Consider the following 17,110-nt stretch of genomic DNA (forward strand, 5'->3'; position numbering starts at 1 on the left):
CAGATTAGGGCACTTTCAGAAAACTTCAGAGCCTCATCGAGTGAGGTCTGGACCACCTAGACAGTGGGAGCTGGGGCTTCACTAACGATATGCGTAGGAGCTTGCCCCCGAGAGGTGGACGGAACTAATTCAACAACTATTTTCACGAAGCTGGGAGCCATCTAAAGCAATAAATACCTAGCCACAAGAGATTATACTTGGCCGCAAAAGATCCGAAGAGATTTCTCAAATACTACAAAAGATCCGATGATCCAAAGACCGCATGAGATGATCCAAAGACCGCAGAAGATGAGAAGAGATTTCTCAAATGCCACAGAAGAATACGTTTAAGAATACCATAGAAGACCACAGAAGATCAGAAGAGATTTCTCCTTATTATAGATAACTTCGATATGGAGAACAGGGTTTTTGTGGTTACAGAGATCAGCGTTGGATCAACGCCCTCCTGTGCAGCGGCCCTCCGAAGATGGCAGAAGATGATCCAAATACCAGAGGTGTATAAGCACACAGTATAATACAGGATCTTGGAGGGTCACCATGGTTCGGAATCTGGTTTACTTCCTATTTATGTGTCATTTGTTCCCACGAATCCAAAGATGAAGACCACAGGAAGACCAAAGATCTGAAGACCGAATATGCTTTAGACCCTGCCGCAGAAGACTGAAGATCCGAAGATCTGAAGATGCAGAAGACCGAAGATCTGAAAATCTGAAGATCAGAAGAGATTTCTCAAATGCTGCAAAGATATTGCATTCTAGGGTTTCTGTGGTTACGGAGATCAGCGTTAAAAACCGCAGGAAGACCGAAAATACTTTAGACCCCGCTGCAGAAGACTGAAGATCCGAATATCTGAAGACACAGAAGACCGAAGTGTCACCAACATATAACCAAAATAATTACCATGATAGAAAAACCATCAAAACTACATAATAACAAGTTCAAGTACTCATGAAATGAAATAGAAAAATATATCTTATTAACATAAGCAAAAGCCAACCAAGTAAGGGACTTCCATGTACCACACAACCATAGATAGAGCTGAACCAAATCTTTCTTTCAACCAATCACCTCTGTGCCACATTCCAAGCATGAATATGGGAATTAAAGACACAAACAACCAGGGATTCCTAGAGATTAAACCACCTCCGCCCTCTTGCTCCCGCGATCTCGCCAAAACTGGTCAAGAGATCACATAATCAAACCAAGCGATAAATAACTAGGGCTTCCTGGAGATTAAACCACCTCCATCCTCAGACTACTGTGATCCCGCCAAATCCAGTCAAGAGATCACCATGCCCAAAACAAGCTTGGATGCCTCAGAGTTTCTTCACCAATACCTAGAGAAATTTTCCTGTCTCCACCCGAGTTTCCTGGAAATTAAATCACCGCCACCCCCAACCCTTGGGAATTATCCTGAGACCACCTCACCCAGTTCCAAAAACTTCTAGAAATCCAAAGGTCAACCAAACAAAATAACCCCATCACACCATGGCTATCCAAAAATGGAAAAGTAAGGTTGAAGACATTGTCACGCCCAGAAAAATCCATGCTAATGACAACAAGAGAACCAAATACATAAATGCATGTACCATGCATTAACAAACCAACTAGGAAACCACACATAAAAACTATTAGCTACAAGTCTTCCTACTGAAACTGCTTGATCCAAACTTACTTTCTTGTCCTTTTCTTTCCTTGTCCTTCCTCTACTTGCTTTCTCCAATGCTAGAGCGCTCAAAGAATGCTCTAAGTGTGCAATAATATGAAAGAATAGAGAGATCTCCAAAACTGAACTGACTAAAGGTTGTGAACTAATCCTCAAATACCTTTTTATCATTGAGCTCTCTATTTTATGAATTTTCCTTCAATTTTCCTCTTATGCAAACATGTGACCTTTCATATTCCTTTTCTCCTATTTTCCTTTATTTCATAAATAAATTCTAATTAATGCCTCTTTGTCATTTCCAATGCCTCTGCTAATTTCCTTCGCCATAATAAACCGAAAGTGACATGCACTAGGATGTTTTTCCCAACATTCATCTTGGAATACATGTCCCATGATCTTGGTCCTCTTTTGCCTTTATTAAATTTTATTACATGAACTTTAACCTGGGGTTGTTACAAACCCCTGCCCCTTAGGGGAACACTGTCTTTCATGTTCTATGATGCTTGTGATCAACCATACAATTGAAAAACCAAAGCATACAACCTTTGGAGCTTTATAACTTAGCTTGATGCAATATTTACAATGAACAACCTGCTGAAAAGCAAAACCAACATGACAACCATACCACTTATTGGAGCTTTATAACACATCTCATTGCGGAATTTACAATAACAACCATACATAAATATGTACATATACCAAAAATCCTTTGCCTGAACCATCAAACAATGAATGATACATAGCACACATCTTGTCAGTCATCTCCCATGTAGCTTAATCAGGCCCAAAGTGCTTCCACTACACTTTAAATTGCTCGGTTCTAGAGCATGAGTTGTTTCTATTGCAATATACAATGAGGTTTCACCTATAATTCTTCTTCTGGATTCACTTGAAATACACGCCAATCAATCACATGATCACATCTTTCACACATCTTTTAAGTAGTGAAACATGGAAATCGTCATGGAATTTCATTGTTGTCGGTAGTGTAAGTCAGTAGGCTACTGATCCAATCCTCTCAAGGATCTCAAAATGCCCACAATACTGATGTGTCAGCTTGGCACATGACTCAATCCTAAAGGATCTCTTCTTGGGCTTGATGCGCAAGTACACATGCTCCCAATCTGAAACTCCTTAAATGCACTATCTTGATCTGCATAACTCTTCTACATGTCCTATGCTACCTTTAGATTCTTCTTGGTAACTTGCATTTCTTGATTCATCTATGCCAACATGTCTCACCAATTACCACCCAATTCACTAGATCACTCCATCTGATGGGAGTATTACAACTATGCCCATAAATTGCATCAAATGGACTCATCCTCAGTGACTCCTGATACCCATTATTGTAAGCAAAATCTACCAGTGGAAGATACTCCTCCCTCCTCCTCTGCTGGTGCATAACATACATCCTTAGCATATCCTCCAGAATCTTGTTGACCCTCTATGTCTGTCCATCTATCTGCAGATGATAAGTTGTACTAAATTCCAACAATGTATACAAACCTGCAAATAACTCCTTCCAAAATCTGGAAGTGAACTTGGCATCTATGTCGAATACAATCTTCTTAGGAATACCATGCAATGTCACTATCTCACTTATGAAGACTTGTGCTACCTCACTAGCTGAATTAGTAGACTTCACTGGAATGAAGTGAGCTACCTTGGTAAACCTGTCAACCACAACCATGATGGAATCATGTTGTCTAGATGTCCTCGACAACCTGTTATGAAATTGATAGAAATGACCTCCCATTTCCATTCCAGAATCAGAATCGGGCGCAGTAAACCACTTAAATGCTTACACTCTACTTTTACCTGTTGACGATCCAAACATCTAGGCACAAACTCAACCACTTCCTTCTTCAGATTTGCATAATAATAGAACTTCTTCACAACTGTCAATGTCTTTTGATATCCAAGATGACCTGAATAGGACTTAACATAAAATTACCTTAAGATAACCTTCTTGAGTTCACTATTGTCTGACACAAAGATCTTGTCCCTAAATCTCACCAAACCATCTTCTGTGAGATGATAATCATCTTGAAGTCAAACTCACAAAGCGTAGCTAACCACCTAGATTGTCTGGCATTCATATTAGGTTGGTCAAACAAGTATCTCAACCCAATATGATCACTCATCAACACAACCATCCTAACAAGAAGATAGTGCCTCCACATCTTCAATGAATGAATGATCGTTTCCAACTCAAGATCATGCGTCACATAATTTTCCTCGTTCTCATTCAATTTCCTTGTCTCATAGCATACCACCTATCCCTCCTGCATCAAGGATCCACCAAGTCCTATCTTGCAAGCATCTGTACACACCGCAAAAAGTTTTCTAGATCTATAATCTTTAGAACTGAAGCGTTTGTAAGCAACTTCTCAAATTTGGCTACACGTTCATTTGTCCATTCAAACTTCTTTCCTTTCCTCTGTAAGGATGTAATATGATAGGTAATCCGTGAGAATTTATTGATGAACATCTTGTAATAACCTACTAACCCTGTGAATGATATGACCTCATCACCATTCATATGATTTTCCCATTCCATGATAGCTCTAATATTTTATGGATCCACTGTTATGCCTTCCTTGAAAACAACATGTCCCAAGTAATGTACCTTTTTCTGAAAGAAACTGCACTTACTAGGCTTGGCATACAATTGATACTCTCTTAGAAATCTAAATATTATCGCTAAGTGTTCGACATGTTCTTCATCATTCTTATAATATGTCAATATATTATCAATGATTACAATCACAAACTTGTCTAGATAAGGATGCAACACACTATTCATCAAACACATTAAAGTAGCTAGAGCATTAGTCAAACCAAAAGGAACCATAACAAACTCATAATTATGACACCTGGTGTTACACAGTAATTTGTCACTGTCTCCCTGTCAGTCTCCCTGCTGCGTCATGAGTTCAAATCAATCATGCTCATGCTCTCTAATGCTGCCAAGTGACCCACTTTGCCAAAGTTTTTTCATCATCACGACTGTTATTAAAATAACCGCGCTGACCGGCACCTCATAATACAACGAATGCGCTGCCAGCGCGGAAGCACACGTGTTTTCCGCACTGGTCGAATTTCATGAACCAGCGCACCTTCTGTTTATATTGAGTCATGCTGACATAACCTTCTCTGTTATTAAGATGCGATGTCAGCGCTCCAGTGCAGTTATATGCCCGCGCTGATCTTGTTTGGGCGAGTTTGTTCTAACAGCCGGCCTTCCAGATGACTCCAGACCTGGTTGTTGGCCTTGTAAATGTCGCCCTCCCTTCTCTGGCATGTCTGTTTCGTCATTTGAGCCACCTTCCTTGGAGATAAGCTCATCCTCCCACCATTCATGGAGACTCCTTCTCCTATTTAAGCCTCTACCATTGCCATGAGCAGCTAGTTTGGATAGTGTGGACTTCATAGTGCTTAGAGTGCTGCTGCTAGTAGGTAGTTGGTGTGACAAGTGTGGATTTGCTAGAAAGCTTAAGGGAGGTTGTGAAATATTGCTTGTGTGAGAGAGAGTTCTTGTCTTGGAGAGATCTACCTCCAAGGGTGAATGCTTAAGAGACTTGCTGGCTGGACCCTCTTGAGAAGGACTCAACGTCAGAACTTTGGTTGTACCTTTCTCTGTTATTGATTAATAATAGATGACTACTATTATGGTTCCATTCTCATTTGCCTTTATAATGGTTAATGTGAATTACGTCCTTTCTGACTGATGTATAATTGCATTTATTAGATTTCACGCTTGTGTTTGTGTTTCTCTTCGTGTGTGCAGGTATCTATCTACGGGGATCGTGGAAGATCGTGATCGGCCAAAGCGAAGGAGCGAGGACGACATCTCTTCATCAAACAATAGCGTTGGAATCCAAGTAGGTGTTCATTGCCTATCTTTTATTTGCAATTAGGAACTTGCATAGTAGCATTGACTGATTGTTGCTAGACCCATTCTGGGCTAGTAGGGATCACCTCTATCCGTAGAGGGGATTTACCTCTCCAACAATTTGGCGACTCCGCTGGGGAGCTGGCCTTTGTCCCCTTTTGTTCATTCTTGCCTTGAGTTTTTGTTTTGGTCTCTTTTGAAGTTTTGGGGATTAATTATTAGTCTTTTGTGTTTCCTGGGTTGATCTGGGAAATGCCCCTGTTTGATTGAAAGATTGGCTGTTTTGATTTGGGCGTTTTGATTTGTCTGTCACTATTTTTGAGCTCCATCGCGGATTTAATTTTAACAGTCGCGCTCACCCTTTTGCAACATCCTGTGCATCGCGTAATTACGCCTAACAGTCGCGACGATCCTGGAAATCGGATCATCGCGGAAAAGACGTGTACAGTCGCGATGTCAGCGCCACTTGGTAGCTTTTTACCCGCGATGATCTTGGGTTGCTAGCTTAATTCCCGCGACGACTCCTGAAATCGCATCATCGCGGAAAATAGGTGTTTTTCCGCGACCATCGCGGGTTGTCTGTGTAAAAATTGCGCTGACATCTCGGGTTGTCTGTGTAAAAATTGCGCTGACTTTGTGATCATCTCGGGTTCTCAGTGTGTAACTTGCGCTGATTCCTGAAAAGTTGTTTTTATAACTTTATCTCCTGAATTCATCAATCTTTCTTATCCCCTGTTATTTATTGTCTCTCACTAGCTTGTTTTGATTACTTTTGGTTAGGGGCACTCTCTCTTTGATTTCGTTCGAGTGAGTCTTGTGTTTTTTAGACCATGTGACCTAACCCTTTAGAAGTTTCATCGAGAAACCATTTGCTTGGGTTACTTGTCTATTCAAGGTTCATCCACAACCCTCTTATTGATTTGCTTGAGGATTTTTCACTGCTTGTTGCTGGTTGATTTTTAGTGTCAATTATTGAACCACTTTTTTATGATGATTCGATTTCTTCACTACCAAGCATAGATCACAATTGTTTGGATCGATCAGTTCACACTTGCTTGTTTGTCTTCTTGAATTCACAAAAAAAAAAAAAAAAATTGCATTCATTTAGCATACGAAAGTGAAAGTGCATTTGCATTACAAATTTTCATGTTTGAGAAATTGAAAAGCAAAATTTAAATCTTTCATTAGTAGTATCGATGCATCGTGAGATTAGTGTATTGATGCATTGTGTTTCTTAGTGTTTGCATTCGCTTGTCATGGTTTGGGAATGATATTTCTACCCTCCCATAGGTAGGTGTTCATCGAAGAAACAGATACTTCATTCATTATAGCTTGCATTTAGGGAATTGCGAGAGATTACATACGGTAGGACCTGGAAACCGAGACCTAATACAAGATCAACCTTAAAATGAACTGAATGAACTTAAAAACTCATTGGAACTTAACGCAAACATTTAGAGGTCTAGGCTAGAGACGTGTTCCGGCATCTTTAAACATAGTCACTATTGTTTCACATTACGGTTGGGTGATTCCTCCTTCTGTGACTCGATAGTGGTCTAACACGGATTGTGCTCCCACGCACCGTCGCGTATATAGGGAGACCCCACTAGGCTTTTATCCTTGATCCATAGGAAGCCGAGTCTGCCGCCTTGCGAACCGTAACGCACCGAACACAACATTCGGGAAGATTGACTGTAGTACGGAAAGTCCTTGGTTCTCATACGATTGCCAAGGTGTATAAGTAGTTTTACGGATTGCTTGGTAAACCCTTTGTCTAGAATCTCCAGAGTAGTCACTTTTGATCCTTTTCGGACTCCTTAAAAGAAAAGGTGCCAGTGAGCGTCTTGTCACTTCATGCTCATTAAACATTCGAAGGAGACTAGAATCATCTTTTCGTCCTTTTCTCGACTCTTAAAACATGAAAAGGTCAAGTTGTGTCCTTGCGTCTTAAAATTTATTTGGCCACGATTAACATTACCTGGTTAGATCTTGTGTGCGTTAGCTTGGGTAGGCTTCTTTTTGTTTGCCATGGCAACTTTTCTGGGGTTCACCAACCCAAGTTCCCCTCCTGACGGGAATCCTGGTCATTTCCCTCCTCTTGGGAATGTTGGTGCTCCTTATATGGCAACGTTATCCCTTCTGGAGTTAACTGTCGGGTTGCCTGTTTGGTTGTTTTCAACCTCTTTGGTCCCTGCCGTATCGGCTGCTAGTCCATCAATCCCTCCACCTGAACAACATCATGTTGATTCTAAGGTGGACCTCTCCCCTTCTATGCCTACTTCTACGTCCTCATCTTCTACTTCGCCTGGTGAAAGTCTCGATTCGAGTAACCCAGTGGCTAAGAAGAAGAAGAAGAAGACGAAGAAGAAGAAGGCTCCCAAGGGAGAGGCTAGAAGTACAACTCTTACTCCGAGTACACCTAAAGTCGGGCCACCTTCTGCTCCTCCGCGAAAGGTCAAGTTTCCTTGTCGATTATGCAAGGAGGACCATCTTCTTCGCAATTGTCCTGGCATTCCCAGGGTACTAGAAGTATGGTCTCGCGATCCAGCCCGCCCCTCATCATCCTCTGAAGCTCACGGTGATGCTACCTTATCAGTTGGGAATGGTAAGGGAAAAGGGAAGATTCGGATCCCTTGTAGACTTTGTGAAGGCAATCATCCACTTCACCTTTGTCCACTAATGGATAAAGCCTCTGTTGTCTTGGAAAGTCTTACAGCTCCTTTACCCCAACTCCCTGTTGGATATCAACGTCTTTCTGCAGCTGCAGATCATCCGCCTCCCGACAATGAGATTGGTTCACATTCTTCTCTTCCCGAACCTGGCTGTGTCCAGCCTGTTCCAGACCAACCATTGGTCGGAAAGAGTGTCGACTCGAGTCTTCCGCTCTCTCACTCTGTTTCGGAAGAGAATCACGCCCATGTTCTTCTCGTCTCTTCAGATTCTCTTGAGTCCCGAAATGACTCTCCTAACCCAGCTGCTCCCGAAGGTTCTCCTTCGGTTCCTTTAGCACATGGGGGCAATCATACGATTCCCCCACCAAGTAGTCTGGTTGCTTCCTTTGATTGGAATCGCCTGGTCGCTAATCGCCTTCCATCCCATATGCCTTTCCAGATCACAGTACATGCCTATGCTACGGCAGTACCTGGCACTGTTTTGGATGAAGGGGCGTCTGTTAGTCTTATGTCGTATACTACTTGGCAAGCTTTAGGTTCTCCGCAGCTTGGGCCAATCACTCAGAATCTGTTGGCCTTCGACGGAGGAGCCTGTCCATCTCTAGGAGTTCTCCCGAAGTTCCCTATTACTTTGGGAGGCAAAACCGTCTATATAGACATCTTGGTTACCCAAGGTTTGATTTGCGTCATTATGCTGGGGGCATGCGAACTTATAACAAGAATAGTTTTTCATTTCAAGCTTGTGTAAACATGAAACCGAATCCAAGCAGAGTTCTCCATGGTTCAAGCTTGTGTAAAAATGAACCCATACCTGATTTACATCTTGTGATTGCCATTTTTATCTGCTGAATTCTGCTAGATGAGCCTTGGTTGTTTCATTCCATTGCTACCATCTCTTTGGCCGATCATATGCTCTCACTTGGTTGTTTATCCTTTCTTGAGGAACCGCAGCGATGAGTGGTTTTATTAGCCAGCCTCTTGACCATTATATGTTTGAGCAGTTCCACCATTGCTGGAACCAGTTGCTACCTTTTATACCACTCGTTCCTCTAGGACGAGTCACCTTTAAGCTCTTTTCTGACTCGTAAAATGTGAAAAGATTGCCGAGTATTTTTCCCTTTTTGACTCGTTAAAGAGAATAAAAATGGAGGTCTACTTTCAGCTCTTTTCTGACCGTTTAAAGATGAAAAGATTGTCGAGTCCCCCTCTCGACTCGTTAAAGAAATGAGAGGCGGTCGCCTTTAAAGCTCTTTTTTCGACCGTTTAAACTAAAAAGATTGTCGGGTGTTTGTCGTTTCGAACTCGTTATTGGCTCCAAAACGACGTACTTCTAATCGCTTTTCTACTTTTTCGGGTCGAAGTCACTACTTACGAAAAGTACTCCTCGATCATACTAGTCGGGCGGTTCTTTCGAGCATTGTTTTATACTTTTTCGGGCTCGAGAGACACAACTTTACGAAAAAGGACCCCCCTAGAGTTTTCTTTTCCGCTGTCTTTTCAGACTCTCTAAACAGGAAAAGACGCCGAGTTCTTCCTTTGTCAGACTCGTTAAAACTTAATGACATCGGACACCGTCGAAATGACGCTTTCCAAGCATATGCTATCCCCGTCAAGCTTGTCGTTCAAAAATAATCGGGGTACCTGCCAGAAATGGTGGGGAAAATGGAACTGTAATAATCGTCGTGTCGGCAGTATGTCGCTCTTGAACATGGCACTAGTTTGCATTCGTGTCTGGGTGGGGATTTCTCATCTTGTTTTACACTAGCCTCCATGGGTTTGGGTTATCCTCTTTGGCCTCTCATCTGCTCAGTGCCCCGTCACCATGACCTCTGCTCATTTGACGTCAGATACTGCCAAATCCACTGTCGTGCTGCCGATATGTTCAAGAGAAGTTGACCTCTGCAAACTTACAACCTCCCTCTGATACCTCACACAAAATATCATATCCTTCTCTGTCTCGTGTCGATGATGTGGGAAACATTATGGCCCACCTTCGATCAAGGTTACTTCCTGTCGACTTCAGCTCATTATCCAGGAAGGTGACTTAGAGACTCCCTTCAAGTGCCTTAGAGCCTGCATGCCTCAATGGCAGGTTCTTCGTGTTCGACGTGAGGTTTTCATCATTGGCCTCCGATCGAATGATTCTGCGGGTGTTCGACACCAGCTCATTGATTCACACACCGCGGATTGTACCTATAAGTACCTTGAGGACCATTGTCATTATTGGTGGTACCTCTCGCGTCTGTTAACAATTTTCATTATTGGCTGGTAATCAGATGATGTTCATGCATGTTTGACTTCAGCTCATGTATTCGCATGCTTGGAATTGTACTTTGTTCGGGTCGGGTTAGAGCGCAAGACCCTGGTTTTTGTCTGTTGCAAACCAGGTTGCGATTTTGTGGATTATTATTACGTGACTCATTGATGGATGGCTGCGACCATACCTTATTATCATCATGGTCTCTTCAGCTGGGTGGCTGCGTCCATACCATAGACCTTCTTCGTATGTCTTTTGGATGGTTGCGCCCATGCCTAGACTACATGTAATAGAGATATCAGTTGTACATACATGCAGATTCTTCCTGGTGGTGTTCCAGTTCAGCGAGTTTTGTAAAGCATTTCACCCCTCCCACTCTCTCGGGCTTCATGCTTTAGGGGGCATCTGTTACACAGTAATTTGTCACTGTCTCCCTGTCAGTCTCCCTGCTGCGTCATGAGTTCAAATCAATCATGCTCATGCTCTCTAATGCTGCCAAGTGACCCACTTTGCCAAAGTTTTTTCATCATCGCGACTGTTATTAAAATAACCGCGCTGACCGGCGCCTCATAATACAACGAATGCGCTGCCAGCGCGGAAGCACACGTGTTTTCCGCGCTGGTCGAATTTCATGAACCAGCGCACCTTCTGTTTATATTGAGTCGCGCTGACATAACCTTCTCTGTTATTAAGATGCAATGTCAGCGCTCCAGTGCAGTTATATGCCCGCGCTGATCTTGTTTGGGCGAGTTTGTTCTAACAATCGGCCTTCCAGATGACTCCAGACCTGGTTGTTGGCCTTGTAAATGTCGCCCTCCCTTCTCTGGCATGTCTGTTTCGTCATTTGAGCCACCTTCCTTGGAGATAAGCTCATCCTCCCACCATTCATGGAGACTCCTTCTCCTATTTAAGCCTCTACCATTGCCATGAGCAGCTAGTTTGGATAGTGTGGAAGTCATAGTGCTTAGAGTGCTGCTGCTAGTAGGTAGTTGGTGTGACAAGTGTGGATTTGCTAGAAAGCTTAAGGGAGGTTGTGAAGTATTGCTTGTGTGAGAGAGAGTTCTTGTCTTGGAGAGATCTACCTCCAAGGGTGAATGCTTAAGAGACTTGCTGGCTGGACCCTCTTGAGAAGGACTCAACATCAGAACTTTGGTTGTACCTTTCTCTGTTATTGATTAATAATAGATGACTACTATTATGGTTCCATTCTCATTTGCCTTTATAATGGTTAATGTGAATTACGTCCTTTCTGACTGATGTATAATTGCATTTATTAGATTTCACGCTTGTGTTTGTGTTTCTCTTCGTGTGTGCAGGTATCTATCTACGGGGATCGTGGAAGATCGTGACCGGCCAAAGCGAAGGAGCGAGGACGACATCTCTTCATCAAACAATAGCGTTGGAATCCAAGTAGGTATTCATTGCCTATCTTTTATTTGCAATTAGGAACTTGCATAGTAGCATTGACTAATTGTTGCTAGACCCATTCTGGGCTAGTAGGGATCGCCTGTATCCGTAGAGGGGATTTACCTCTCCAACACCTGGTCTGGAAGGTAGCCTTGTATATGTATTCTTCTTTGATGTGTACCTCATGATATCATGATCTCAAATCAATCTTTAAGAACACTGCTACTTCCTTCAGTCGTTCAAATAAGTCATCAATGCTCAGCAACAGATACTTGTTCTTGATAGTTACCTTGTTCAACTGCATGTAATCAATACACAACCTTTGAGTATTGTCCTTCTTTTTCACAAACAACACTGGTGAACCCCAAGGTGACACTTGACCTATCGTTTCCCTTGTTAAGAATTTCCTTCAACTACAACTTCAATTCCACTAGCTCTAGAGTGCTCGTCTTGTAAGGTGCCTTTGATGCTAGTACTGCCCCTGGTACTAACTCAATAGAAAAGGCCACTTCCCTATGAGGAGGCAACTTTGAAATCTATGCAGAAACACATCCTAAAACTACTAGAAATCTGGATACCTCTTCAAGACTTTCACATTCTCAACATCCTTACATTTACCATTGGAAATATGCACTACAAACAATACAAACCCTTTCCTGCAACTGCGCTTTGCCTGCATAGTTGTAACCATTCTCATTGATGTAGGCTTCTTCATACCTTTCAAGATTATCTTCTCTCCATTATCATCCAAGCACTTAATAGCCTTTTCGTAGAAATCCACCTTAGACCTGTGAAGGTACAATCGATCCATACCCATAAGCATATTATATCATTCTAATTGAAGTACATTTAGATGTGCAGACATAAGCATACCATTCACCTCAAATGCACAAGCTCTTAACCAATGATGAACTCTTTTCTTAGTACATGTAGCCATCTACACCAACCAAGACTCTGCATGCACTTATTTTCTCAAACCACACTTATTCATTGGGTCAGAGTTAACATAAATATAATTAGATCTAGTTTCAATCAAAATGGAAACAACTCAATCACAAAGCTTACCTTCCATCTCAATAATTGATGCCTAGTGATCCACCTGCTTGTTATCAAATGTTGCATAGATTGGAGGAATGCTCTAGCCCACATCCCCAAATGTTTGCGCCTCATGAACACTAGAGCTCTGAAATCTACCACCCTGATACAACAAATAATCCTTCTTGTGATGATCATTGCCACATATCCAACATTGGAACGACCCACTACCTTTGTACTTATTAAGGTTTCGTCTAGAATTCTACTTCTAGCTCCACTACAAATATAAGCCAATCAATCACATTATCAACATCTTTCACGCATCTTTTAAGCAATGAAACATGGAAATCGTCATGGAATTTCACTGCTGGCGACAATGCATGTTAGTAGGCCACTAGTCCAATCCTCTCAAGGATCTCGAAAGCCCCACAATACCGACATGCCAACTTGGCACATGACCCAATCCTCGAGGATCTCTTCTTGAGTTTGATGCGCAAGTACACATGTTCCCCAATCTTAAACTCCTTAAACGCATTGTCTCAATATGCATAACCCTTCTACCTATCCTATTCTACCTTTAGATTCTTCTTGGTAACCTGCATTCCTTGTTCCATCTCTGCCAACATGTTCAATCCAATTAGCACCCAGTTCACTAGATCACTCCAACTGATGGGAGTGTTACAACTCTCCCCATAAAGTGCCTCAAATGGACACATATTCAGTGACTCCTGATAGTACCCATTATTGTAAGAAAACTCTACTAATGGAAGACACTTCTCCCACCTCCTATGTTAGCACATAACATACATCCTTAGCATATCCTCCAGAATCCTGTTGACTCTCTATGTTTATCCATCTGCCTGCGGATGATAAGTTATACTAAAGTCCAACACTATATCCAAACTTGCAAATAAATACTTCCATAACCTGGAAGTGAACTTGGCATCTATGTCGAATATAGTCTTCTTAGTAATACCATGCAATCTAACTATCTCCTTGATAATGTCTTATGCTACCTCACTAGCTGAATTAGTAGAATTCACTAGAATGAAGTGAGCTACCTTGGTCAACCTGCCAACCACAACCATGATGGAATCATGTTCTTTATATGTCCTCAGAAACCTATGATGAAATCCATAGAAATGACCTCCCATTTTCATTCCATAATTGGAATCGGCTGTAGTGAACCACCTCGATGCTTACACTCTACTTTCACCTGTTGACAATCCAAAAATCTAGGCACAAACTCAGCCACTTCCTTTATTATATTTAGATAATCGTAGAAATTCTTCACAACTGTCAATGTCTTCTGACATCCCAGATGACCTAAATATGACTTAACATGAAATTCGCTTAAGATAAGCTTATTAAGTTCAATGTTGTCCGACACATAGATCTCTTTCCTAAATCTCACCAAACCATCTTCAATGAGATGATAATCCACATCCCCATCACCTGTACCCTATTGCTGCAACCTGTGCTTAAGTTGTTGGTACCTATCATCCTATTGTCCTTCTTGTAAGATACAATTTTGTAAATCTGTCCCATATGAACTCATAGTTGCTATGTGATTTACTTGCACTCTTCTACTAAGAGAATCTTCAACCTCGTTCTCATTACCCTTAATGGTCTTGATCCCGAAGTCAAACTCACTAAGCGTAGCTAACCGCCTAACTTGTCTAGCATTCATAATAGGTTGGTCAAACAAATATCTCAACCCACTGTGATCACTCATCAACACAAACCTTCTTGCAAGAAGATAGTGCCTCCACATCTTTAATGCATGGATGATCGTTGCAAACTCAAGATCATGCGCCACATAATTTTGCTTGTGCTCATTCAGTTTCCTTGACTCATAACATACCACTATCCCTCATGCATCGGGGCTCCACCGAATCCTCTCTTGCAAGCATCTGTATACACCAAAAAATCTTTATCTGGATCTGTAATATTTAGAACTGGAGCGTTTGTAAGTAACTTCTCAAAACTGGTTGCACATTCCTCTATCCATTCAAACTTCTTTCCTTCCTCTCCAAGGATGTAGTAGGAAAGGTAATGAGTGAGAAGTTATTGATGAATCTCCTGTAATAACCTGCTAACCCCATGAATGATCTAACCTCATCCACATTCCTAGGAATTTCCCATTCCATGATAGCTCTAATCTTTTCTGGATCCAATGTTATGCCTTCCTTGGAAACAACATGTCCCAATTAATGTACCTCTGTCTAAAAGAAACTGCACTTACTAAACTTCCCATATAATTGATGCTCTCTTAGAAATATCAATATTGTTACTAAGTTTTCAGCATGTTCTTCATTTATTCCTAGAATATGTCAATATATCATCAATGATTACAATCACGAAATTGTTTAGGTGAGGATAAGATACACTATTAATCAAACACATTAAAGTAGCTAGAGCATTAGTGAAACCAAAAGGAACCACAACGAACTCTATGCATCTTGCACTACTGCCTCACGTTGTCCCAGGAATTCTACACTGTAGCTCCCTCCGACGCTTCATCTGCATCCGTCTCTACTGACATCCATCAGTACTGCTACTCCTCTTCGGGGTTCCCATAGCAAGGTGTTCTCCAAGTGACCCTCAAGCCTCCTCTTATACTTTTCTCATTGATAATTCAATGGTCGAGATTAAGTCCCTAATCAATGGCTAAGATTAGATCTGGCTTGATCCATTACTTTTTGACCAACTCAATTTTATATTAATTCACATTAATATTTTATTTTCCCTAAGTTTAGACTTAAGGACTTCATTAAAAATATTAATTATTTTAATATCTCCCAAACTATTTAGAATCTGCCCAAATCATTTGTGGTATTGGAGATCTCATGTGCTTTAGCCTCTCCACCAATTTTTGTGGGTAGAGCACATCCGATGATACCCCAAATCAACAGAGAGTATTGTCCTTCTTCTTCACAAACAATAATGGTGCACCTCAAGGGGACACTTGACCTAACATATCCCTTGTCAAGCATTTCCTTCAAATAAAACTTCAATTCCACTAGATTTAGAGTGTTTGTCTTGTAAGGTGACTTTGATGCTAGTGCTACCCCTAGTACCAACTCAATAGAAAAGTCTACTTTCCTATGAGGAGGCAACCTTGAAATCTCTGCGAAAACACATCATGAAACTGCTACAAAACCAGACACCTCTTCAAGACTTTCACATTCTCAACATCCTTACATTTATCACTGGAAACATGCACAGCAAACAATACAAACCCTCTCCTATAACTACGATTTTGTCTACATAGTCGTAACCATTCTTATCGATGTAGGCTTCTTCTTAGCTTGCAATATTCTCTTCTCTCCATCATCATCCAAGCACTCAATAGCCTTTTAGTAGAAATCCACCTTAGTCCTGTGAAGGTACAACAGATCCATACCCATAAGCATAGTGTATGATCCCAATTGAAGTACATTTAGATGTGCAGGCGTAAGCATACCATTCAACTCAAATGCACAAGCTCTTCACCAATGATGAACTCTTTTCTTAGTACATGTAGCCATCTACACCAACCAAGACTCTACATGCACTTATTTTCTCAAACCACACTTATTCATCGGGTCAGAGATAACATAAATATAATTAGATCCGGTTTCAATCAAAATGGAAACAACTCCATCATAGAGTTTACCTTCCATCTCAATAATTCATGCCCGGTGATCTGCCTATCCAACATTGGAATGACACACTACCTTTGTTCTTCTTGTAGGCTTTAACCCTATAGAGAAATTACCTACAAACGAATTCTTAAAAAAACAAAAAATATACAATGGCGAGAAACACAAAACAAAGACAAAGATTTTCCCCTAGATCCCAAAATCGGGACTACCAGATTGATTTTTCATTGTATTCTTTTCAATGTTGCAATACACATATATACATTCTAAAGCATTGATAAACCTTAATCCATCACCCTGGATTAGAACATAACTATAGTTCCCTTGACTATATCTACAAAATACCATGGGTAGAAAACAATCATGCCCAAACCATGTGCGAAACCCATGTGCAAAACCATAGGTAGGTTTGCCCACCTAATATAGGGTCCAACCTTTGGGAATTCTCCTGAGAACACCTCACCCAGTTCCAAAACCTTCCAGAAATACAAAGGTCAACCAAACAAAAGAACCCCATCACAACATGCCTAT

The sequence above is a fragment of the Pinus tabuliformis genome, chromosome 7 (assembly GCF_031772625.1).
Source record: "Pinus tabuliformis cultivar Carrire ecotype Pingquan chromosome 7, CPIR1, whole genome shotgun sequence".
Lineage (NCBI taxonomy): Eukaryota > Viridiplantae > Streptophyta > Pinopsida > Pinales > Pinaceae > Pinus > Pinus tabuliformis.